Here is a 27,279-nt window from a genome sequence, read left to right as displayed (position 1 = left end):
TTCTAGTATAAAATTCAAGGTGCTGCAGAATCTCCCTTTTTACACTACTAGGACAAAAACAAATTAACAATAAATCCAATAGGTAGGTCTTGTAACACAGGAAGTTCGGGATGAAGGTCGGGAAATTTAGACAGTCACTGAAAATTGAGGTATATTGGCTATGGACAGAGATATTGCGTTGGAACATGCCACATATGGACCCCTTAATGTGCAGTGAACGTGAAACTCTCTCTACATGCCCCATTCTGACCGGACGTGGTTGTGTACTTGAACATCCCGCACAGTCAAACGGACGCCGCAATTTGACCACGGTTTTACTGTCGGTCGGAAGAGGACCTAAGTGACCATTTTTCTATTCACCAGTTACCGTTGGAGGTAAACAATTTTAGAAAGGATTGTTATAAATCATGTCAGTACCGAAGTACTGACTACTGATCTGATGATAAACTCGGGGACTTATCCGATGTACCGAAGTACTGACTACTGATCTGATGATAAACTCGGGGACTTATCCGATGTATTTGATAAATAACGATATAAGTAATCTGTAAGCTTTGATACGATCCTTTTGAAATAATATAAAAAAAAACAAAATGTGTATATAATATTCATACACCTCACAAAAATGCATTGTTAATTTTTATTCCTTTAATTTCGGATGGAAATTAAGTTATGATGGTGATTTATTCCTGTGTGACCATGCATAGCTTGATCAGACCCCTCTTCACAGAAGGAGCATATGAACACTGTTCTTGATTTCCATTTCTAGAACGATAAAACATATTACCATCAAGACACATAGTAAATGAAACATATAGGATGTATCTTCTGTTAAAAAAAACACACATTTACCCTCTTTACAAACTATTGTGTCTCAATCCAATATGTCTGAGCTAACATAAAGATTATTTACATCACGAAATATTTACTGTATGAAATCCATTTCGGTACACTAACATGAGGATTTCTGAATAAATACAAATGAACGATACGATGCCTCTTATGAAATGTATGTGTTAATACAGCATTATCAAACTGGTGAAATGCATTGTTTCGTGCTTTGAAAAGGATTTTATTTGGACCTTTTTTTCGATAAAACAAGGACGCACTCGAAAAAAATACGGACTGCTCTCTATAAAACGCGGACATATAAAAATTAATTTACTCTCCAAAATGTCCTTTTCAATGCAATAACAAGAATTTCTTTAAAGTGTCTGTATATCTAAGTATAGATTCCATGTATGCGTTTCTTTTGACATTTGCGTTGGTATGTGTTCAAAAATGGCTTTGATCCATATTTTGAAATAAAGCATTGTAAAGCTAAATTGAACGTTTTTAAAACAAAATAATGTAGGGTTGATAATATCTTTTTATCTCAAATACTAGTTTACCTTCTATGATCTTATATATAAGGTTCTAGCATCTTTTTTTACGTCTTACCAGAAATGAAGTCTATTTGTTTACATTTTTGATAATATTCACTCGAAAAAACGTTGTCACACTCGAAAAAAAAGATAAAATCACTCGAAAAAACACGATCCCAGCCGGACACTATACCGACTGTGAGTATAGACAATATCGATTGGATATTGAAATTTAAACAATTGTTTTCATGATTTGTTTCTCTTTTTATTTCATTTAGAATATAGCAAAGCACTCTCGACCAATGAAATTGTAGGATTTGTTGCCTCTTAATTGTGAAGAATGAATGTAAATCATGTTCTTAGTAAGGGAGTATCCTATTATTTGGGTCTATTTACAGTTCAATACAAAGAGTTTCTATAAATGAGTTACAGCTGCCCCGAGGCACATTTATCAGATTGAAGTTATCACAGTGTGGATTTTAACGTTTTATCAGATAATGAAAAATTAATTTTCTTATTCAACAACGATAAAGTTTTTGAAAGTGTTGTGAGAACCTGCTATAACATTTTAATCAGAAGAAATGTTTTTTTATATAATTGGTTATGCTGTATTTTAATGATATTCTTAAGCAAATTTTTATATTATATACAATATATAGATATAAGAAGATGTGGTATGAGTGCCAATGAGACAACTCTCCATCCAAGTTAAAATTTATAAAAGTAAACCATTATAGGTCAAAGTACGGTCTTCGACACGGAGCCTTGGCTCACACCGAACAGCAAGCTATAAAGGGCATCAAAAATTACTAGTGTAAAACCTTTCATAATATGTACATTATCGAATTGATTTTTAATATTGCTTGTACAGTCTCTCATAAATCTTTGTAAAGTTTCTTGTTATACAGGTATGTTTTATGTACCTGTATGAATATTTTATTGTTTAAATATATGTAATGAGAATATAATAAAACATTGAATCTTGAATCTTAAAACTGACTAAAAGTTGAATGTCAAACAAACAAAAAACTCCAAGTAAGTTGAAGTTTACTTGTGCAGTAAAATTGGTACCGTGAATGTTATTATGAAAATATTAATAACTTCAAATTACTTAATAATTAAACAATATCAAAGCATTTGCAAAAAAGGGGGAAAAAAGCTATAAAATAAAATAATAACCTTAATCTTTAGCTTTCCAAAACTTTTATCACTTGATCAGCGATTGGGAAGAATAGTTATTTCCAATATTCCGATAAAATTTAAAAAAAACAGGAATTTAATTTAAGTCTTGAACATATTAAAAACTTTTAAAGGCGTTTTATTTGAACATTTCCCTGACATAATGAAATGGTATTTGATGTAAAAGCCTGACCAAAATATTGGCTGTGAAATAAAATTTAGTTCTAACTTAAATATATTAATTGATTTAAACTGTAAATAAAAAAAGGATAATTCCCCACTAAAATATTACATTATTTACATACATACCCACAATCAGAAAACATATGCAATCCCTACATTTTCTTTGTTCTGTTGTGTCACCTAATATCTATAACGCATTTTTTTAAAAATATTTCCCAAATGATAAGAAAGACAATGCGCATGCGTGAAGAAAATGGCAGGAAATTTTTGTTGTATGAAATTTTTTCACTAAAATTGATATTTTGATCGTTTAAAAGCAAAGCTTTTACATAAAATTGCAATACCTGGGTAAATATATAAAATTTATTCATATACATCCATCAAAGAATTATTTTTAAATTATCATTAAAAAAAATACATTTGTTGTAGTAAAAAAACACACAGCATAAATCAACACAAATTTCTACTTCCAACTGTACTGATACTTTTAACTAATCAGGCTATTTCATAAGAAACCAGCACCCTTTGGTAGCCGAAGGGACGAAGATCTAACATACCACTTCAATATTAACATCTTATTTAAAGGTAGGCTGCACCTTTTCTATCTTAGCACATACATAATAAAGTGAACAAATAAACCATAAACAGGGACATCATGCAACTGTACTATACGTATTTGAGTTTATCCATCATCTTACTATTAGCAAACCATCTATCTCAGTTAAATTCCACTCACCAAACTGAGAACAAAAATACATCAGTAGCTATTAACAACTCAAACATTCATGTAACAGGAGTACTTGCAACTCAACTGAAAGTGAACAAATGTAGACCAGTCAGAAAGTACATATTTATACTTCTCTTAGCAAATGCATCTGACACAGAAACAAATCCTGGGCCAAAAACACCTAAGTGGCCTTGTGGTACACGCTCAAAAGGGTGTCTTCAACCTATGCCAACATTTGATAAATGTATATTCAACCTATGCCTACAAACAAAACACAATAGGTGTTGTTATAACAATTAGTAATTAATAACAGGTAAAATACAGTCAGTATTTTTAAGCATTAAAATTTTAATCTTTCAAAAAATTAAAATAAAAAATAAAGTATTAGCAAAATTGCGTTGTAGTAAAAACGAATTATATAAAAAAAACGACAAAAGTTAAAAAAGGACACTTGATACTTGAAAAATTGTGTTGAAGTAAATACTTAATTATTAATTAAAAAAAAAACACAAAAATTTGACACGTAATACTTCAGAAAAAAAGTTGAAACGCTATTTTATTTGTGAATTTTTATGATAAATTTTGTTAAACTAAATATGAAACATGCAAATAAAAAAGCAACACTATATACAAAAATACCATAATTTCACCCCCCACCCAAAAAAAAAACGAACAACAAATACTTATAAATCAAATTAATTTTGCAAATTGTAAATAAAAGAGATGATTATCAAATAAAATTATATATTTTTTAATTTATTATTTATTCCAGTAAGAAAGTGCACCCTTTATTTACTTAGTTTTACTTTAAAGAGCTGCTGAACCAACGCCTCTTGGACTGTGTTTTGTGCTGGTAGAGTTCCTTTAAGTGGATACCAGATGGTATGCAGGGTTGTCAGATAAAAAAAATCAAATACCGCTACATTGACAACAACACTTTAAACTGCAGTGTTGTTGTCAATGTAGCGGTATTAGTTTTACTTTAGAAAAAATGTACTTAGTGTCGGTTTGATTTTATTTATTAACTTTAGTTGTAAGTGAGTTTTATGGTTACATTTTTTGTCGCTAATTTGTAATTTGGAAATCAATCATTTACAAGTCAGTATGGCAAATGCATAGATAGATATTCAGTTTGTTAACAATAGACTAGGCAACCAGAATCTAATCCACAGTGTGTACCAGTTCATAATTAAATCCTGACTAGATGATAGATTATACATGATATGCACTACACGTAATTGTCCAGATACATTAAATACACGCAATAACATACCTACAAAGCTACCAAATGGGTACAATCATGACAACCACAAAGTTAAACTACTAAAGAAACAGCAGGCAGTTATTGAGTTTAGAATAATCCAGTTCTCAGCAGGTGATAAACGTCTTCAATGCAAAAGAAAGTACATTGAGAATGACAACAGGCTAGCTGACCTAAATCAGGGACTCCAGGATAACAAACATGACACCAACTATTTATGCAGATGCAGCATCATATCTTTATTTTATTTAATAAAGGTATAGAAATCCTTATTTTCCATTGTTTTATTATATATTAATTTTATATTAATTATTAAGGAAATAGAGATCCTCAACACATACAATTATACCTACATTTTTACTATTACACGTAACAAAAAATGTTATGAGTAAACTTAAACGCTAAGTTTAAACTTCTTGTAAAATGATTAGCCCTTAATCGATTTATGTTTTTATAACTCTTAATCTGTTACAAATTATTCAACCTATGCCAACATTTTTTCATACAATTTTATACCTAAATTTCAAAATGTTGGCATAGGTTGAATGAACCGCTCAAAAGCAGTAACGTGGAAACACCAAGCGATCTGTTGCGATAGCTGTGAAACATGGTTTCACATAAAATGCCAACACATACAATCAAATATATTTAGATTCATGGATGCAAGTAATGTGTCTTGGAATGTTTACAATGTGGTATGCCTAATTTCTCTACGGCAATATTTAATTCAACATATAGTGTTGAAACTGAAAATAAATTTTCAACCCTTAGTAGATGTTCAGTATTAAGTAGCCCAGGGGCACCAACGGCCTCTTCTTCACCTAAAGTACAGGAAGAGGACAGATATAAACAAAATATAAATACCAAAACTAAAGCAAAACAAAGTAAAGTAAAATAAAGAGACCAATTAGAATATTAAATATAAATTTTCAATCAATTTGTAACAAAAAAAACAGATTTACAAGAGATCATTAACTCAGTTAAACCTGATATCATCATGGGAACTGAAACTTGGTTGAATAAAACAACACCATCATCAGAATTCTTCCCACCAAACCTGTATAATGTATACAGAAAAGACAGAACACCTAATAGTAAAGACAAAAGTCATGGAGGGGTACTTTTAGCAATAACAAAAGAGTTCATAAGCACAGAAATTTGTGAATTACAAACCGAATGTGAACTTGTATGGTCTGAAATAAACATCACAGGTACTAAAAAGATCATTATTGGTACTTATTATCGACCTCCCTCTGATGACGGAACATCTCTAGAAAATTTAAACATATCATTTAATAGAATTAAAAATACTTCAACATCGAATATATGGGTTGGAGGCGACTTTAACTTGGGCCATATTGACTGGTCTATATCATCTGTAGTTACAGGCAAACCTGAACCAACATTGCATCAACAATTACTAGACATTATAAATGATCACAACTTACATCAAGTGACAGATAAAGCTACACGTAAAGATAGAATTCTAGATCTTTTCTTTACTACAAACCCAACAAATATAAACAAAATTACAACATTACCACCAGTTGGTCAAGCAGATCATGACATAGTTTATATTGATATAGATACATGGCTCAAAAGAGTAAGGGAAGTACCCAGAAAAATTCTTAAATTTGATAAGGCTAACTGGGATAATATCAAGTCTGATTTAGAAAATACTCTTATAACATTAGATAAAGACTATAAAACAAGTAATGTCGACACATTATGGAACACCTTTCAAGTGGACCTTGTAACATCAATTGAAAATAATGTACCTCATAAAATGTTAACATATAAACATAGACTACCTTGGGTGACAAACAAATTACGAAAACTTATTTACAACAAAAATAAAGCATATAGCAAGAGAAAGAAAAATCCAGAAAAATTCAAAAAACTTAAAAAAGCAAGTACAGAAAGAACTACGTACAGGCTACTGGAACTACATAGAAAAAATAATCTGTGACTTACCTGAAAATGATGCTGACCAACATATGACACCAAATGCAAAACCCAAAAATTTATTTAGCTATATTAAAAGCACAAGAATAGATAGCACAGGTATTGCACCTTTAAAAAAGACGGTATACTAATCACTGAAACAGAAGAAAAAGCAAACATCTTAAACCATCAATTTCAGTCCGTCTTCACAAATGAATCTAACACAAATATCCCAGACAAAGGTACTAGCCCACATCTTGAAATGCCACAAATATCTATTAGCAAAACAGGAGTCACAAAATTACTATCAAATCTTAACCCCCACAAAGCATGTGGACCTGACAATATAAACGGTAGAGTATTAAAAGAATTAAAAGAGCAAGTGTCACCAATACTTACATTAATATTCAGTAAGTCATTAGAGTCGGGGGAAACACCTAAAGATTGGAAGCATGCCAACGTTGCTCCAGCATTTAAAAAAGGGGGAAAATATAAACCTGTAAATTACAGACCCATATCATTAACATGTATATGCTGTAAGATCATGAAACATATCATCACAAGTAACATAATGTCACATTTAGAACAAAACAACATTTTATATAATCTACAACATGGCTTCAGAAAAAACCGATCTTGTGAATCACAATTAATTGACTTCATTCAAGAACTATCATCTAGTAATAATAGTAACATTCAAATTGACCTAATCATTATGGACTTTGCTAAAGCGTTTGATAAAGTTCCTCACCAACGATTACTTTACAAACTTCAATACTATGGTATAAAGAAAAATACATTTAAATGGATCCAAGCTTTTTTATCCGATAGAACACAAACAGTTGTAATAAATGGTATTTCTTCTACATCAGTGCCAGTTACATCTGGAGTCCCACAGGGTACTGTACTGGGCCCCATATTATTTCTCATTTACATTAATGACTTCTCTGAATACTTAACACATAGCAAATTAAGACTCTTTGCTGATGACAGCATCATATATAGAGAAATCAAATCTCAATCAGACTGTGATAAATTACAAGAAGATCTAGACGCTGCAGCAAAGTGGGAAGCAGATTGGCTTATGGCTTTCCACCCTGATAAATGTACTAAACTTTCAATTTCACATAAAAAGAAACCATATTTACATGATGACATCTTTCATAGTCACATTCTTGAATCCGTTACATCTGCTAAATATCTGGGCGTTACTCTACAATCAAATCTTAAATGGAACCTACATTATGACAACATTATCTCAAACGGCAATAAATCTTTAGGATTCCTTAAAAGAAATTTAAAAATATCAAACACAGACATTAAATCAAGAGCATATCAAGCAATAGTCAGACCTAAATTAGAATACAGCTGCAGTTTATGGGACCCTCACACACAATATGCTACGCAAAAAATAGAAATGGTTCAAAGAAGAGCAACTAGGTACATTTGTAACAACTACCATAACACCAGTAGCGTTACAAATATGATGAATAATTTAAAACTACCGACATTAGCTGAACGCCGCCTTAAAACACGTCTTATTATATTTTACAAAGTAATTCACGGCCTCATTGCCATACCAACTGAAATTTTAATACCAACAGACAGTAGAACAAGACAAAACCATCCAAATACTTATAGACATATACGAACCAAAAAGGAAACATGTAAGTGGTCTTTTTTCCCACACACCATCATACAATGGAACATGCTACCTATAGCCACAGTACAGTCAACCACAGTTGACAGTTTCAGAGCACACCTTACACAAGGTGTTCTCTGCCAACTGATTTAAATTTTTGTATATAATTTTTATTTTAATCACAAGTTTTTTGTAATATACATGCACAAATTGTCAAATTTGTATATATTTTTTTTTCTTTGGCATTTACAAGAAAATTTAATTTTAACACGCATGCGCAACAACAAGTTATCTTCAGTATCCTAAAGTTTTGTTGTATAACTGAAGAAGAAAGCCCTTACATTACTAAAACTAATCCATAAATGAAAAGCCTAAAAAGGAAGTCATGCATTAATTATAAACATTGCACTGACAATGAAACTTACTCTTAAATACAACCAATTAAGAGATCATTTCAGCCTTGAGCACTTTACAATAGTCTAAGTTTGTAAGTGAATGATAATCCCTTTATTCATGATTAAGTACGAGCGTTAGCGAATACTTATCATGAAGAAAGGGATTATCATTATCTTACAAACTTAGAATATTGTAAAGTGCTCAAGGCTTAAATGATCTCTTGATTGGTTGTATTTAAGAATTAGTTTCATTGTCAGTGCAATGTTTGTAATTAATGCATGACTTCCTTTTTAGGAATGATTTCATTTATGGATAAGTTTTTGTGATGTATGGACCTTCTTTTAATTTTGGAAAATATAATAAATTATGATTTATACATTAGATGACACAACCGTACAATGAAATGGTAAGAAATGTTTCCTGATTGTGAGTATGAATGTAAATCATGTAATATTTTAGCGTTTTCTTTTTTGTTTATTTCCATTTCAAATCAATAAATTAAAAATATGAGTTATAAATAAATTTTATTTTACGGCCAATATTTTAGTCCAGTCCTTTACATCTTTTATAAAAAACGACGAACTTAACATTACGGTGAAAAATACCATTGATAAATTTATTATCTATGATTGTGATGACGAAGAACTGATTCGATTTTCTGAAGATAAAACAGTAAATAATTTTGGAAGGAAACTTTTACGTCTTTGCCAATCTACTGGACTCCGTGTATGTAATGGTCGATCAGTAAGTGACAAATAGGAAAATTAACGTTTTATAACCACTTAGGATCTAGTGTTATTGATTATGCATTGATACATAAAAACTATTCAAATCTTGTAAACGAATTTGTTGTTATGGACTTTAATATGTGGTCGGATCATGCACCGGTTCGTTTAACGCTTGAAATAGCCGATTCTGGTCTAAATACATACAATTCAAATGATGATATTTTTTTTCATAGCACATACAGATGGGACCCGGACAAAATTGTGGAAATGAAAACTAGTTTGGTTAGTCATATGGACACAATGAGCAGTAATGTTGAGCAAATGGTGTGTACAGAACAAAGTATTGAGAATACTGTTATAAAACTTACTGAAACACTGAATACTGTCTTCAAACCGTTTTGTGAAAAACGTTATTGTATTAAAAGGAATAATACGAATATAAAAGCAATAAAAAAATCACTGCCAGATAAACCGTGGTTCGACGACAGATGCAAGGAACTGTACTATATATATCAATGTAAGATTAGGCGTTTCAATAGGAACAGAAATAATTTGAATCGCCAAATTCTGATAGAGTCAAAAAAGAACTACAAATCGTATGAAAATCGCGTTAAACGTAATTACTTGAGATATGAAGGAAACCAAATTGACTATTATAAAAACATAATCCGAAACAGTTTTTTGATGTCTTTAAAAAAGGAAAGAAGAACACTAATTGTAATTTAAAGTCGTCAGATTTTTATAATCATTTCAAAAACCTAACTGCTGAAAACAGTCCTAATATAACTGATGATTTTGAAGCTGGTAACCAAGAATGTGTGTATAACGAGCTTGATGCGTCTATTACTCCAGAAGAAGTGTGTAAAGTTTTGCTGAAGTTAAAATGTAACAAATCGCCTGGTACTGACAATTTGTTAAATGAGTATTTTATACATTTTAAAGACATTCTTGTGCCTTTAATTGTACAATTGTTTAATGTTATTTTTGAAACTGGATATATGCCGAAACAGTGGTGTAAGGGAATACTTATTCCTGTGCATAAAAAAAATAATGTAAATGTTACAGATAATTATAGAGGTATAACACTAAGTAGTTGTTTCTGCAAACTTTTTACTACTATTATTAATGAAAGGCTCACATTGTGGGCTAACGAAAAGGACATTTTAACTGATGCTCAGTTTGGGTTCCGACCCGGTCATGGTACAACTGATGCTATTTTTGCCTTACTAAATATTTGGGATTGAAGAAAAAACTTTATTGTTGTTTTATAGATTATAAAAGTGCTTTTGACAACTTGAATAGAAATTTTCTATATTACAAGCTTGCAAAATGTGGTATTAGTGGTAAGCTATTTTCAGTTATTAAATCTTTATATGATAATTCTGTGAGTTGTGTAAAGTTTAAAGGTGAATTTTCTGACATTTTCTCTGTAGAAAAAGGAGTATTACAAGGGGAACCATTATCACCCATACTATTTTCAATGTTTTTAAATGATTTTGAAAATGAGTTTATTGATAGCTTATGTCTGCCAGTAGATATAAAAGAACTTTCATTGTTTTTATTGATGTATGCAGATGACACTGTTATATTTTCTGAGACTATTGATGGGTTGCAAAATATGTTGAATTCACTTCATAATTATTGTAAAAAGTGGAAACTTATTGTAAACACAAGCAAAACTAAGGTGGTTGTTTTCAGAAATGGTGGTAAATTAAGAAGCGATGAAAAATGGTTGTATAATGGCGAAATTATTGAAGTTGCTGATCATTATTTGTATCTGGGTGTTATGTTGCATTATAATGGAAAGTTTAATCAAACTCAGTTAAATATTGCTGCCAAAGGAAGAAAATGTTTATCAATGCTGTATGGTAAAATAAAACATATGTGTTTAAATGTACAAACAAAATTGTATTTATTTGATGTTTATATATCACCTGTTTTATTATATGGAAGTGAAATATGGGGTTTTCATACTGCATCTGATATAGAAAAACTTCATATAGAATTTTGTAAAAATACTTTGAATGTTAAGAAATCCACTGCTACTGCAATGGTTTATTCTGAGTTGGGAAGATTTCCTTTATTGATTTCTCGTAAAGTAAGAATAATAAAATATTGGATTCGTCTATTACGGACGAGAAATTGTATTCTTAGTGCTATATATAATGACATGTATGATGAGTGTGTATCAGGAAATAAGTCATCATGGGTTAATAATGTTAAATGTATGTTACTTAGCTTAGGTTTTGGGCATGTTTGGTATGCACAGAATGTTGTATGCGAAGAAGTATTTTTAATTTTATTCAAACAAAGGCTTATTGACCATTTTCTTCAGGAAAGAAATATTTTTTTCGATTCATCATCAAAATGTACTATTTATAAACATCTTGTGGATAATTTTCAATTGCAGTTTTATTTGACAAAAAACTTAAGTCCACAATGTATTAGATTTTTAACTAAGTATAGACTGTGTTCACACAAATTAAATATTGAATATGGTAGATTCATAAAAAGAGCAAGAAATGAAAGATTATGTATTTATGTAACCATGATGAGTTTCATTTTATTTTAAAATGTCCAAAATATGACAATATAAGAAAATTGTATATTAAAAGGTATTATTATACAAATGCATCTGTTTTTAAATTAGTTCAGTTATTGTCAACAAAGAATGTATCGGAATTGTCTAATTTAGGAAAATATTTGAAAAACGCCACAGATATAAAATTTTCATGACAATCCTCTGAATGATTTATACTATGTAGTCTTGCCTCCGATTGTATTTAGAATGTTCTGTTATGATATACATGTATATATTTATTATATACCTATAAGCTGTATTGCTTCTGGTTTGAAATAAAATAAACATCAAATACTTCATTATGTCAGGGAAATGTTCAAATACAATGCCTTTAAAATAGTTTAAATATATTCAAAAGTTAAACTAAATTCCTTTTTAGAATTTTATCAGAATATTGGAAATTACTATACTCACCAACCGCGGATCCAGTAACCAATGTTACTGCACCAGTAAACTTCATCTAATTTTGATTTTTTTTTTTCAAAATTCAACTTTTAGTCAGTTTTAATCACAAATTCTTTCAAGCTGATAAATGTGCTTCGGGGCATTTGTAACTCATTTATAGAAACTCTTTGTTTTAAACTGTAAGTAGACCTAAACAATAGGATAGTTCCATACTAAGAACATGATAGTTAATAAAGATTTAAAACTTTTTGAATCACATAGGGTTCCAACACCTCTTAAAGACTCATCCACAATAGTTACGTAGAAAATGATATGGTAATAAATCTTCTAAACCTTTATGCACCCCAATGTGGTTTGAGGGAGGAGCAACGGTTATTCTATGATAGTTTGCTAAACTATGTCTCAAATCTAGAACAATATAGTACAAAAAATAAATATATATTAACTGGAGATTTTAACTTTATAGAAGATAAATTAGATTCAAATAACATGAATTGTAGACTTAACAAATATATACTTGATAAATTTAAAGTATTAAAGATGTATTAAAAATAAAAGATGTATTCAGAGAAATACATAAAGACAAGACAAATTTTACGTGTTACAACCACTCGGGTTCTCGTACTAGAATTGACAGGTTCTACGCAGATAATGAATTTATTCATAAAATTAAAGATATAAAACATATTCCATATAAAAAGTCAGATCATAAAATCGTTCAGATCAACATTCAATTAAAGCGACAAAAATGGGGTCGGGGCTTTTGGAAAATGAATAATAGCGAACTTGAAAATGAAAACTATACCAAATTAATATCAAATATTATAAAAAAAAAAATGGAAAGAAGAAAAACCGAAATATGACCCTCTTAAAGGATGGGATATTTAAAAAAAACAAATAAAAGAAACAACAATAAATTTCTCAAGAACCCAAACAAAATTTAGTAAATCTAAGCTGAATAAGTTATGATTCACTAGTAGTTGAAGAAGCAAAACCCTATCAAAATTCCACTATAATAAATAAAATTAAGGACGAAATAGTAGCAATTGAAACAAAAGACAAAATGGGAACATTAATCAGATCCCGTGAGTGTTTTTATAAAGAAGATATTGAAAACATAGAAATCTTTAAAATAGTAGAAGAAAAAAGAGGCACAAAGAAGGAAATAAAATCACTCCTTGATAAAAACAACCAACCTACTGAAGATAAAAATTCAATAATACAAATAATACTGGATTTCTATTCAGAGCTATTACGTCTGATGGTTTTAATGAACAAGAGGTAGATTTGTAGATGAATATCAAGGGAAAAATTGAATTAAATAAATTAAACGAGGAAGATTGGTCAGTTTTAAACCAATTTATTAGCAAAAAAGAATGTCTAGATAATATTAAAGATTTCGAAAACAATAAATCTCCAGGTATAGATGGCTTAGACAAAGAATTTTATTTAAAATTTTGGAATATAATTGGGAACAAAGTTGTCGAAATAGTAAATAGTATCTATTTAAAAGGGGAATTAACCGAAACAATGAAAATGGGTATAATCACGTTAAATTATAAAAATAAAGGGGATAAAAAAGACCTAAAACAATGGAGACTCATAACTTTATTATGCTTTGATTATAAATTAATCACTAAACTCTAGCTAAAAGATTATCTAAAATAATAAATAAATTGGTTGATATAAAACAAACAGGAGCGGGTGAAGACAAGAATATTGTTGATAATATTTTTTCGATTTCGGACATTTTCGACTACATGAATATGAACGATATAAAAGGGTTCTTAATAAATTTTGACCAAGAAAAAGCATTTGATAAGATTAAACATTGAAGTTTTAAAGAAAATGAACCTTCCAATAGAATTTATTAGATGGATTAAGCGGATACTATATAAAGATATTAAAAGTAAGATTCAAGTAAATGGTTTGCGAACAGAAGAAATTTTAATTACAAGATCAGTTAGACAAGGCTGCCCGCTCTCCATGAATTTATATGCTCTAGCTATTGAAACATTGGCAAGTTCAATAAGAACAAATAAAAACATAAAAGGCATTAACATTCCAAATTTGATAGAACCCATAAAACTTTTTCAACATGCTGATGACTGTACAACAATTACAACAGATAGTAAAGATTATTATTTGTTTATGAATGAATTCGAAAAATTTGGTAAAGCATCAGGAGCAAAAATAAATAAAATAAAACGGAAATACTAAATATTTGTAATGCTCCAGAAGAAGACACTTGCTTAAAGCTTTTAACTAAATGAGCGTTAAAATACTAGGAATTTGGTTTGGAAAGGAAAGTAAAAGTAAAAGTTGGCTACCAATTATCCATAGTATAAAAAATACAGTAAACAAATGGGAAAATAGAAAGCTAAATTTTAAACATATCTTATTGTTATAAATACCCCCTACATCATTAGTAAAATCTTATTTGTTGCTAGAGTGGTGTCCCCTTTACCTGAATATCTCGCGCAAATGAATAGATATATTTATACTTACTTTTGGGGAAGGTGTAATTCGGAATATATAAATAGAAAGTCTTTATCACAAATGCATGATAGGGGTGGACAACAACTACCAAATATAAGTCGCAAACTAGATGCCATGCTTCTTCAAAGTGTTAAACATTAAGGAAAATTAATTCAGAATTAGGAAATAATAATTACCAACACTCAATGCTCTTACCAAAAGTTTACACAAAATTAAAAGCTCTTTTAATGGATTATATGAATAAAATTGACTTACAAGTTACAACCCCGAAAATATTTATAAGAAACTTCTTGAAATAGATAATCATAAACATAAAATGGAAATTAAGTATAGCTATGTCGATTTCACAGATGTATGGTCTAATATTAATAATATCAAAAGCAATTATCAACAAGATTTTATTTATAGAGTTGTGCATAATGCTCTTCCTACTAAAGATAATCTAAAAAGAAGAAATTATTTTAACGTTTCTCCGAAATGCTATTTTTGCAACTCGGAAAATGAAACCTTAAAGCATTTACTGCTACATTGTAACAAATTAAGACTATTTAGAAAATATATCAATGACTTCAACTGTATGACTTCATTAGAATAGAAATAAGTGATGAAAATTTTGTTTTGAATGAATTAAATTGTCTGTTATTTAAGATACCATGGGAACTATTCTCATCTATATATGCATATGTTTATTCAGTGTATCAACTTAGTTGTAATATTAATTCCGATGGTTTAGTTCAGACTCTAAACACTACATCTCATAGAAATAGAGATATATACTTAGATAAAAATAATATAACTTAGTAAAGTATGCTACTTAATTATTATAATTTGTGTGTAAATGTTATATTTTGTTTCCTTCAATAAAATACTTTTAATGTTTGGAGCACAATGATGACATTATTTGGCCACATATACATCTTCTACCAACGTGAGAAGGAAGGTTGAGGCTCTCATCCTAATATTATTTTAAATACATTATTTCTAATTATTTGTTTAGAAAATATCATATGCTAACTCATCTCTGGTAATAATCATATGATCTTGAAAGCTTAAACCTAGCTTCTTTCTGTGCATATTTGTTAGACACTCTATAACAACTCTTAATTATTAATATTTTATACTAATAAATTCCCAGTTTTTTACTTATAACTTAAATCATATTGTGATGTAAATGTTAAAATTTATCTCCAAACCCTACAGTCTGGGTGCTCAAGAAAAAAAAAATAACTGTCTTAACTACGCCTGCAAAAAATGTTTGGACTCAATAGTATCCAATATCCAGTACGGTGACGGACCATCAACAAACAGAGAAAAGGTAGGATTTTTGTCTATTTATTTGTAATTTTTATGATATTGAAGAATATAAATACACATATAACTATTTTCTATTGTGAGATGAAACATTTTTTACAATTGTTCTAAATTAACGGAGAAATAAGTAAAAATCACGTCAAAATGGTGAATTGAGTGTACCTTACCTCGAATTTGTTTAATTTCTCGTTAAATTGTGCACGTTGTACGGAAAGAAAGGTACAGAAAGAAAGATATGTAACATGGAGATTGCAAGACTAGTCACTTTTAACATCTCAATGATTGTATTTATGTGCACGGAACGACGTGTATATGAGCGCTAAACCCTTCCCTTGAACATGGAACAGTTGTGGAGCACCAAAACAAAATGTAAAAATCAGTTGGAAAGGGCTTGACTCGTTACATATTTTTCTGTATTTTTGCGGTCTCTTTGTGTAACCACGTTTGATCTGTCTACTCAGTTATCACTTAAAGTATCATGTCTACGCTATACAAAACAATGAAATGTGTTTTTAAAGGATACGGAAGTTTGGAGACGTACCACATGATTGCCTTGCATAACTATGATAGGAAAGTAAACTTATTACTATTCAGCCAAACCCCGGCCGGATCAAACCAAGGACTTGATAATTGGTATTTGCTGCTTCTCCGCTAAACACGCGGCATTAATGAGTAAGAGCAAAGACTGGTTAGCTCGGAGTCAGAATAATGTGTCCGAATAGGGTGACATGTCTTCCTGCGGACTGTTACCTTGTGAACTAGCTCACGTTTAAAAATCCGGCTCAGCGTGTTGATCTAGTACAAAGTAGGGCATATATTTCAAATCACATAATCATGTTCTCGTCCTGAATATGCATTTTAAAATTTGCCACTGAACGTGAAACAGCCATCAATCATCAACTATTCAGCCATCATCTCGTCCTTTATCAATCAATATATGGCCAAATAATGAATAGAGGTAAATGAGCAAAAGTATAAAGAATAGAGAATAATGGGGTGCAAAAGTATAAAGAATAGAGAATAATGGGGTGCAAAAGTATAAAGAATAGAGAATAATGGGGTGCAAAAGTATAAAGAATAGAGAATAATGGGGTGCAAAAGTATAAAGAATAGAGAATAATGGGGTGCAAAGATATAAAGAATAACTGTGGAAAATGAAAGAATAAAGTAATACAATACTGATTACAGAAATGAAGGATGTACACCATAAAGAAATTATCTTGTTACAGAAAATTTATATTGTAAAATATGTTTTTGAGAATTTTACAGAATAAGCGTTAGTGATAAAGAAAACTGGCGTGTTAGATGTTTTTATGTTTTGTATCGATCTGATGAGCTAAGTACTTTTCAACTGATTTTTATAGCTTGTTCTTATGTTGTGCTGTAACACCGGTGTCCGAGGTTAGGGGAAGGTTAAGCGCTCACAAACATGTTGTCGTTGGTTCATGTCTGTCATATTTGTTTTTCGTAAATTGTTTTGTTATAAATTAATTCGTTAGTTTTCTCAATTGAATTGTTTCATATTTTTCATGTGGGGACCTTTATAATCGACTATACGGTATGGGTTTTTCTCATTGTTGAAGACCGTACGATTGCCTTTAATTGCTTAAATCCACTTCATTTGAACTTTGGTGGATATATATATATATATATAGTTGTCTCATTGGCAATCAAACAACATCTCCTTATTTTTATATTAAAAATCAAAAGAATACAGAAATTGAGTATACCTCCCATCCATCCCCTCCTGCATTTAAGACCCCAACATGACAAAATGCGAAACAATTCAAACAAGAAAACAAACAGTCTGATTATCATTTATAGTGAAATAATATACGAAAAAAAATAACATAACATAAAGCAATCAAGAACAATCCATGAATTACAGACTTGGGACAAACAAACGAAGAATGTGGCGCAGGTTAACATGTTATTATATAAAAACAAGAAGATGTGGTATAATTAATAATGATATCTGTCATATTTTTTTTTCGTAAATTGTTTTGTTATAAATTTGGTCGTTAGTTTTCTCGTTTGAATTGTTTCACAGTTTCATTTAATGAAAGCTATAGTTCAACGCCAACCACAACTAATGAATAAATCATGTGCTCCCAGACTTAAGTATCGACCAGTACACATCCAACGAATTAAGTGTAAAGACATCATAAAAATTTTTCAGAAAAGCTTGACCTTGTGAAAAGCCAAAATATAAGTATCGGATATCGACAGGATGTAGAACATCTGCATGAATGGCAATTCATTTTAAGTTATGTTTTAATTTATGAAAAACAGCATCAATGTTAGTACTAGTACCCATAAAACCATATTCAAACATTTTGCTACGGTGTTCAATTGATGAGATTTACTTGTTATCGAGTGTCGAGTTGCGAGTAACAAAAAATACAAAAGTCGAGTTTCGAGTTACAAAAGTCAAGTTGAGAGTTACAAAAGTCGAGTTGCGAGTTACAAAAGTCGAGTTTGTCGTATTTTTTAGAGATTTTCATGTGAAACTGAAATATTTAAATCTTAAAAAAGGTCAATTGTTGCTGTTTATATTAATGAATTAAATTTAATTTAACGTAAGTTCCCTATAGATAAATTTCCGCGGTATACTTAGAGAATTCTTGATTATTTAAAAGCAAAAATATCATAAATGTAACGTTAGGTGTTATAAAAATAAAAAGATGTGGTATGATTGCCATTGAGACAACTCTTCACCAGAGACCAAATGACACAGAAATTAACAACTATAGGTCACCGTACGGTCTTCAACAATGAGTAAAACCCATACCGCATAGTCAGCTATTAGTTCATTTATCAATTAAATGGAATTCAGGCGGATCTTTACTGAGTTAAACTGTTATTCATAACAATAAAGGAATAAGTCTGCTCTTATAGGGTGTGCACTTGTTGCTTATAATAAGAATATCTTCAACCTATCGATAATTTTTGTTTGCCGAAACGTACATAGATATTGTCCAGGAGAATATTTACAGCGTTAACCATTGCAACGCAGTCCCAGTAAGAAATAATAGGGATTTTCAAAGGACCATTTGGTTAAATAGGAAAACTTCGGTGTGAAAAGATTTCGTGGAAGTGTAGTGTAGAGAGTCCTCAAGTTATAACAGTCAATCGAATTGAAATGACCATCATTAGCACATTTTTATCTAAAACATCCAAATAGTTTTTTTACACTCCAAAAATAATTTATTCCAGTATTTGTCATATCCTTTACCGTGTTTATTACAAAAGTTAATAACAAATTCTTTAGTTGTAGTAAGGAAACTAGTTAGAAGGACAGAAAGATTAGTTGTAGAACATGTACCAGAAGCCGAGATGATACGATATATAGTTGAGGGATTTTGTGGTAGTTTAGGTATAGCTAATACATATTAATCAGAGGAAGCCTTAAACTGATATATGGTAGCGACATGATTGTTCTCTATTTGACTTTATGTGGAGCGTACGGCCTTGAATGTAAAAGAATTTATAATTTCAGTGTTGTCAGCCGATACGAACAAAATACGATTTGCAAGATCTTGAAGTTTGTTTTTATTCTTAGAAATGGGCGTATTACTAACCCTTTTATCAATTTATATATTATGTTCGCAATGTGTTATGCGAATATCCACAATATTCAGACATGAATTCATTTAAATAGGAATCAAGTGAAGTTTTTCTTCGATTTCTCCCGCTTACACTTTTTTTGCAATAGGATGAAAGAGCAGCTTTAATGACCTGACGGACTCTTTCCTATTTATTTTCGATGGAAGACGATATTTTTGTTCTTTTTTCAGACAGTTTACAACCTCTTGGTATTGAGCGATGTTGAGTGACCCTGTAATTACATGACTATAGGGGTGAATATCTAAACTTTGATGTTTCAGTCTCATGTTAAAAAAAGTGCATTATTTTGTAAAAAGGTGTCTGATTAAAATTAATTTCTAAACGGGTTTTAGTACGTACAAGAAATTGTAGGTGGCTCTGTGCATGTATTTGATCAAAAATGAAAGTATAAAATCACTGTATACATCACTATGAAATTCAATGCACCACGGAAGTCATTATAAAATAAAAGCACGTTGCATGTCACTTAAATCTAAACAAAATCCTATACTATTCGTTTACGCAAAATTCACACACACACATCCAATACTAAAATACAATAAATTTACAAAGGTTGACTGTGTACTGTACAGTGTACCATGACTATAACAAGCCATTTATACACTTATATTTATATATCTAGTATCTCGGCCTGTCTAAATTGACATTGCTTCCCTTAAGCTAGGTTCACACTGCCGATCAGACCAACTCGATCAATCCGATCAAGACCGATTAAGCGATCGGGAGACTGGTCGGACTCGATCGACAAGAATGTTTCGGGGTGATCTACCTTGCTCGTCATCGATCTGACTTTCTACCCGAGAATTTCTTACATGTCAAAACAATTCGAGTAAGGATCGAGAAGCCAGTCACTCGAGAAGAGATCGGGAATTCGTCGAGTAGCGAACGAATTGATCGGGAAAGGATCGTGTAGAGATCGAGTTTGGTCGGAATACAAATATTTTACCAATCAGTACTCGATCATTTTCGACCTTTGCTCGACTAATATCATGGCCGATCAATCAACTGTTTGATCTGTGATCCAGATTTACTCGACCTATTCCCGAACGCTTTCCGATCACTGCGACTACTATCATTTGTTATCCTAGACCGACTCGACCAATACCCAGATCTATACTCGTCCAAAGTCGACCACTTTTCGATCTCTTCGCGGCCATACACGAATACACATGACTGCTACAAGATTACATAAAAGGGTGTGCAGATCTGATTAAATCTCATCATTAGCTAAAATCACGAAGAGATCACATCTGTCTACTATTTAGTCCAACATCTAGGATACCTCGAAAAGGAAGGAAGGTCAACTCTCCAGCTGTATCAATTGAATATGATACTACAACCTCACCAACTGCCACCCCTAAAAGGGCTAAGAAGACAAAGACAATTAGTAAGGAACCAGCACCTCCTACACCTACTACGCCCGTTATTGATTCTCCTTCTAAGCATACCAGGCACCTAGATCACGAGCAGCCATGTTCTCTTGAGAAAGAGGTAACTCTTTTATAAATATAATAATTTATTAACGATTTATAATTTTATATGCAGTCTATGTAATATTTTTATGAATACACAAATTTGCTTTTTGGAATGTAACGTTTCTATTTTGGCATACAGTAAAATGTTGATTTTTACATATGATATATGAATGTTGCTTTCTCATCTTTCAGATTGTTTCTAAGCCCAAGTCCGTATGTCGCACACTCATTCATGAGGAGGAGGAAGATTTGGTTGCATGGCTTAGAGAGAACACATTCCTCTATGATAAATCCTCAGCTGATTTTAAGTTAATTGAGAAGAAGAACAGGACATGGGCAGCTAAGGAGGAAGAGCTGGTCTTAAAGCTGGTGACCTGTCATCAATATGGTATCTTAATATGAGGACACAGTTCTCAAAGCTGGTGAAGTTATCCAGCAAGTCAGGGTTTGGTGTAGCAGAACACACAGCAAGACAGCAGTGGCTTATGGATAGCTTCAGTTTCCTGCGTCCTTACCTTGTGCAGCTGCGCAACCAAAGAGGATCCAAAGTAAGTAATTACAAAATTTGATATTTAACAGTTATTTTTGTAATTTACATATTGCACTGCTTTAAATTAAAAATAATTTTCTGTAATTTTCTCTTTTCAAACATAACTAAAAATGATCCAAAGTAATTACAAAACTTAATTTCAAACATAGTTGTCCTTGTATTTTCCGTATTGGACTACTTCAAACTAACCAACAAACCTGTGTAATGTACTGTATTTGATTTCTTCTCTTTGTTTTGTACAGTTTGTTGAGAAGAGGAAGGAACTTACCTCAGAGGACACTGATGGTATTGATGCCGCTTCTGACTTGTCAGTATCCTCAACCGCAACTGCACCTGGAAATAATCCAAAAGCAGCTCGGGCTCACTGACGTCCAAATTAGAGTCCGTGCGTGGTGCCATCACATGTGCACAGGATTCAACTGCACAGACTGGACAGTTCTTGGTGTACTTGGTGCGCCAAATGGACCAGCAAAGGATGAACCTATTCGTCACACGTTCCACAAGGCTTGCTCTAGACCTTGCGGATGAGAGCCTAGAAGAAAAGCGACGTCTGGCAGCCCAACAAGCAGCTAAGCAGACAGTAGCTCCATTATTTGCTATGCCTACCCTTCCTAAATTAACATCAACAACACATAGAAGACAGTTTCAACCATCGACAGCTACTGGTTCAGCAATGCAGCAGCAGCAGTTCAGGCAACAAAAAATTCAGCAGGATTTTCAGCTAGCCAACAACATAGCTTAGTCATGAGTCGTTTGAAGACACACTTGACGTATTATAGTAGCTGTCGTCTCAGATCAACAACCGAAACAGCATTTCCAAGCCTCAAGAGAAGGTGTGAAATGTGACTTGATCTCAATCTCAGTACATTCAGTAACTTGATGTGAACTTTAAATTGTGAACTTTGATTTGTATTAAAGTTATAAAAAGAGGTGAAAGATACAAAAGAAACAATTAAATGCATAGGTTGAAAACAAAACGACAAAGCCACGATATGACAAACAGCAATCCACACAATGCAACATAGAAAACTAAAAACTTAGGAACCTGAAACTCAACCAAAAAATAGGGTTATCTCATATGCTACGGATGGGTGAGCAGATCCTGCATTACACGATGCATCTGTCGTATTGCTTAACATAGGTACCAATGCGATGGCAAGTCTCAGTTGGTGGTGTTTTTTTCACGATAAGAGCAGTAAATTTTATTAATAAGTAAATACAAACGATTCAAATTATCATGATCATTATCATTATTTTAGAGATTTCATTAACTCAAAGGATCTCCTAATCAACGTGGAACCAAGAAACTATATTTCTTAAAACGCCGAAAAAAGCAATTCATAAACCAAAGCTAAAGTTCAACTTTACACAAAACAAAATATATATAAATAACCTTTATTATAAAACAATTTTTACATTTTTAAGATAAAACGGTTTAAAAGCACCCCAAATATATAAGCGTCAACTCTGAGGAAGTTTTTATAACCATTGGAGTCCTCTCTGTTAAGCTCCTGCAACAGTCTCTCGTACTGTCCATACAGTGGTCTCCGTGTCAGCCACTGCCTGACACAGATTCCCCTGCGCCGTTGCTGTCTACGCCTTCTTGTTCGTCTTCTCCGCTCCCCTTCAAGCTCCGTCACGTCACAGCTATGAACCTGTCTCTATGGAGCTCTAACCACCTAGCCCACAAATACAGCTGCTCTATCTCCATGTATAGATATTGTTAATAAATGATTTAGCACCGAGTTTCTGTAATCTATTGAATGATAACCGAAAAACTCACACCTTTTTATACTGAAATTGACCATACTTGACCAATCCCGACTATCCCTACAACCCCTATACGATCAGGTCAATCAGGTCTGGTCGAGAGCGAGTATAGTTGACATAATCGAGCTGGTCGAGTAAAAATCGTGTAAATATCGTGAATTGGTCGGAATAATCAAATAGATATTCAATTAGTGGTCGGGTTCACTCGAGAAGGAGTCGTAAATGGTCGAGTTGGAGTCGTAAATGGTCGAGTTGGGGTCGTGAAGGTTCGAGTCGGAGTCGTGTGTGGTCGTATAGCGGTCGGGAAGAAGTCGTAAAGAGGCCCGATCAAGCATTTGGTTGCGCTTGATCGTGGAATTTTGGGCAATCAGGATCATCGAGTTGATCTGATCGGCAGTGTGAACCTAGCTTTCTAGACAGCTATATCCAGTATTGGACATCTACTACGGTGTTAGGCATATATACTGGTACTCTCGCGATGATCTCTTTTTGTCGAGCCTGCGACTTTTGTCGCAGAAAGCTCGACATAGGGATAGTGATCCGGCGGCGGCGGCGGCGGCTACGGCGGCGGCGGCGGCGTTAGCTAACTTCTTAAAAGCTTTATATTTTAGAAGGTGTAAGGTCTGGATGCTTCATACTTTGTATATGGATGCCTCATGTTACGAAGTTTCCGTCAGTCACATGTCCAATGTCCTTGACCTCATTTTCATGGTTCAGTGACTACTTGAAAAAAAAGTTAAGATTTCTTGTAATGTTAAATTCTCTCTTATCATAAGTAATAGGATAACTATATTTGGTATGTGTGTACCTTGCAACGTCCTCATGCCCGTCAGACAGTTTTCACTTGACCTCGACCTCATTTCATGGATCAGCGAACAAGGTTAAGTTTTGGTGGTCAAGTCCATATCTCAGATACTATAAGCAATAGGTCTAGTATATACGGTGTATGGAAGGACTGTAAGGTGTACATGTCCAACTGGCAGGTGTCATATGACCTTGACCTCATTTTCATGGTTCAGTAGTTATAGTTAAGTTTTTGTGTTTTGGTCTGTTTTTCTTATACTGTATGCAATAGGACTACTATATTTGGTGTATGGAATGATTGTAAGGTGTACATGTCTAGCTGGCAGGTGTCATCTGACCTTGACCTCATTTTCATGGTTCAGTGGTCAAAGTTAAGTTTTTGAGTTTTGGTCTTTTTTTCTAATACTATATGCAATAGTTCAACTATATTTGGTGTATGGAAATATTTTATGATCTATTTGTCAGTCACGCAGGTTTTTTTTTACCTTGACCTCATTTTCAAGGTTCATTGCTCAGTGTTAAGTTTTTGTGTTTTGGTCTGTTTTTCTTAAACTATAAGCAATAGGTCAACTATATTTGTTGTATGGAAGAATTGTTACCTGTATATGCCTGCCTAGCATGGTTCATCTGACCTTGACCTCATTTTCATGGTTCATTGGTCAATGTTTAGTTTACTTGGTTAATGTTAAGTTTATGTGACAGTTGTAATAAAGCTTTATATTTAGGACTATCAACATAATATCAATGATTAGTAAAGAAGGCGAGACATTTTAGCGTGTGCACTCTTGTTTACAGTTTAGTACAATTGGAATAAGCGAACTTGACACATCCAAACTCACTCCAGAAAAGCGCTTTGGACGCATGAAATTATTAAACATGTTGTTTTCAATTTGTTACATCACTGGGTCGATACCTCTGCTGGTGGACTATCAGTCCCCGAGGGTATCATCAGCTCAGTAGTCAGTACTTCGGTGCTGACATGATTTATAACAAACCTTTCTAAAATTGTCCGTTGTTAAATTTTGAAATTATAAAGAAACTAAGGTTTCAACTCCCTCAGGCAAAGTTGACCTTAGATGAATTTGGCTATTTGTTTTAGGTATTTTTGTCATATTGCTCTTCAACTGTTTCGGTACTTATACATCCCTCGGATTTCAAATGTTTGGCTTTGATCGTTCCTGATGAAGGTAAATCCAGAAAAGATCTTCGGACGCATGAAATTATTAAACATGTTGTTTTCAATTTTTTTCATTAGTATTCACTTGTCTGCATCTTCCACCAGTAATGTATACAATATCATCAGCATATTATGAACTGCCAACATATATTGTACCGATTCCAAAACAAAGTTTTTTTCTTATACCAATCTTCTAACGGAAAGATGTAAACGTTTGTATAGTGTAGGAGCACGTAAACCAACTTGTGAAAATCTTTTTTGTTCATGTACTGCTCTTGACAACTCATCCTCCCTTTTAGCCTTTTATCTCACATCTGTTGATCCGAAGACTTAACTATATACTAAACCAGTCCTCGTCCTTCCCGCCAGATTAAACTTATACAATTTTAACACCAACGAGTCATGCAGCACAACATCAAAGGAATAGGAAGCATTTTTGTAAGCTATAAAAATTTTCTTTTATGGTCTTTGGCATCAGCAATGACTTCTGTAAATAGTACAGGTTAATTTGTGGAGGTTCACGACGGAAAGACAATTAACGCTTCACAGAAATTTTAGATATAACTTAATGATGTCTCAAACACTTTTCCGATGATACAATTATTCGTCCGGTTGTAGAAATCTGAGTTCTGAATTGGTTTACCATGATTTTACTGTGTAGCCTAGAATAGGTGTGATTAATTTAATACTGTGACCAGACTGAAAATTTTCAGGTGTATCTCTTTCTTTTCAAACACGACCAAAATGTTTCAAAACAGCATGAAACATTTGCAAACGTCTATTTCAGAATAACACAATTTGGTTCCATTAATCTTTAAAACATCGTGACCTTATAATACATAATTTTGAATGTCACTGGCACAGTTCAGAGGCTAGTAGTACTTAATATGTATTATCAGTACCGGCCAACGCATAAGTTCCATAGAAGTGAGGCCACCACTTTTCCTTTAAAGTTTTGAAATCTCTCCTTTTGAACCTGTCATCTACGAGGGAGGTTTAAATCTCCCACGAAAGATAAAACAAACGAGTTCAGGTTAGGGTGAAGGTTGGCGCCTGTTAAAACGTTTAATCCCACTGCATTTTATGCACCTGTCCTAAGTCAGGAGCCTGTTGTTCAGTGGTTGTCGTTTGTTGGTGTGGTTCATAAGTGTTTCTCGTTTCTCGTTTTTTATATAGATTAGACCGTTAGTTTTCCTGTTTGAATTGTTTTACACTAGTCTTTTGGTGGTCCTTCAAGTACAGCTTGCTGTTCGGTGTGAGCCAAGGTTCCGTGTTGAAGGCCGTACTTTGACCTATAATTGTTTACTTTTTACACATTGTGACTTGGATGGATAGTTGTCTCATTGACACTCATACCACATCTTCTTATTTAGAGTTACTATTTTCACACCCTTCCGTCATTTGAGTTGTTTTGATAGAATTAACTTTGAAACAAAATGATGTCTAAATTAATTTAATATGTTAAAAAAAATTATATCATCTTGTTTGAGAACAGATTTATAGAGCTTATCCCTTTGTGTAAACAGAGACATTTAATACATACATGTATTATATATGTCTCTGGTGTAAATATACTTGATATAAAACAATAAAATCTTTCAAGTGAAATTGTTAGTATTTTCTTTGATATATTTTAACTGTATTGCAAAATCAGTA

The 27,279-nt window shown here is 32.3% G+C and overlaps 1 long non-coding RNA gene across 1 annotated transcript in view; it reads right to left on the bottom strand.

The window, feature by feature from the left end:
• Positions 1-24,580: 24,580 nt before the first annotated feature.
• Positions 24,581-27,279, bottom strand: part of LOC127728368 (uncharacterized) — a 242,517-nt gene continuing 239,818 nt past the window's right edge. The window contains exon 2 of the long non-coding RNA XR_007994103.1: positions 24,581-24,790. This is a non-coding gene — a long non-coding RNA (uncharacterized LOC127728368). The remainder of the gene's footprint in view (positions 24,791-27,279) is intronic.

This window comes from Mytilus californianus, unplaced genomic scaffold (genome assembly GCF_021869535.1).
Source record: "Mytilus californianus isolate M0D057914Y unplaced genomic scaffold, xbMytCali1.0.p SCAF_2, whole genome shotgun sequence".
Lineage (NCBI taxonomy): Eukaryota > Metazoa > Mollusca > Bivalvia > Mytilida > Mytilidae > Mytilus > Mytilus californianus.
Note: the sequence above shows the minus strand (reverse complement) of the source record. Positions and strands in the feature narration are given on the sequence as shown.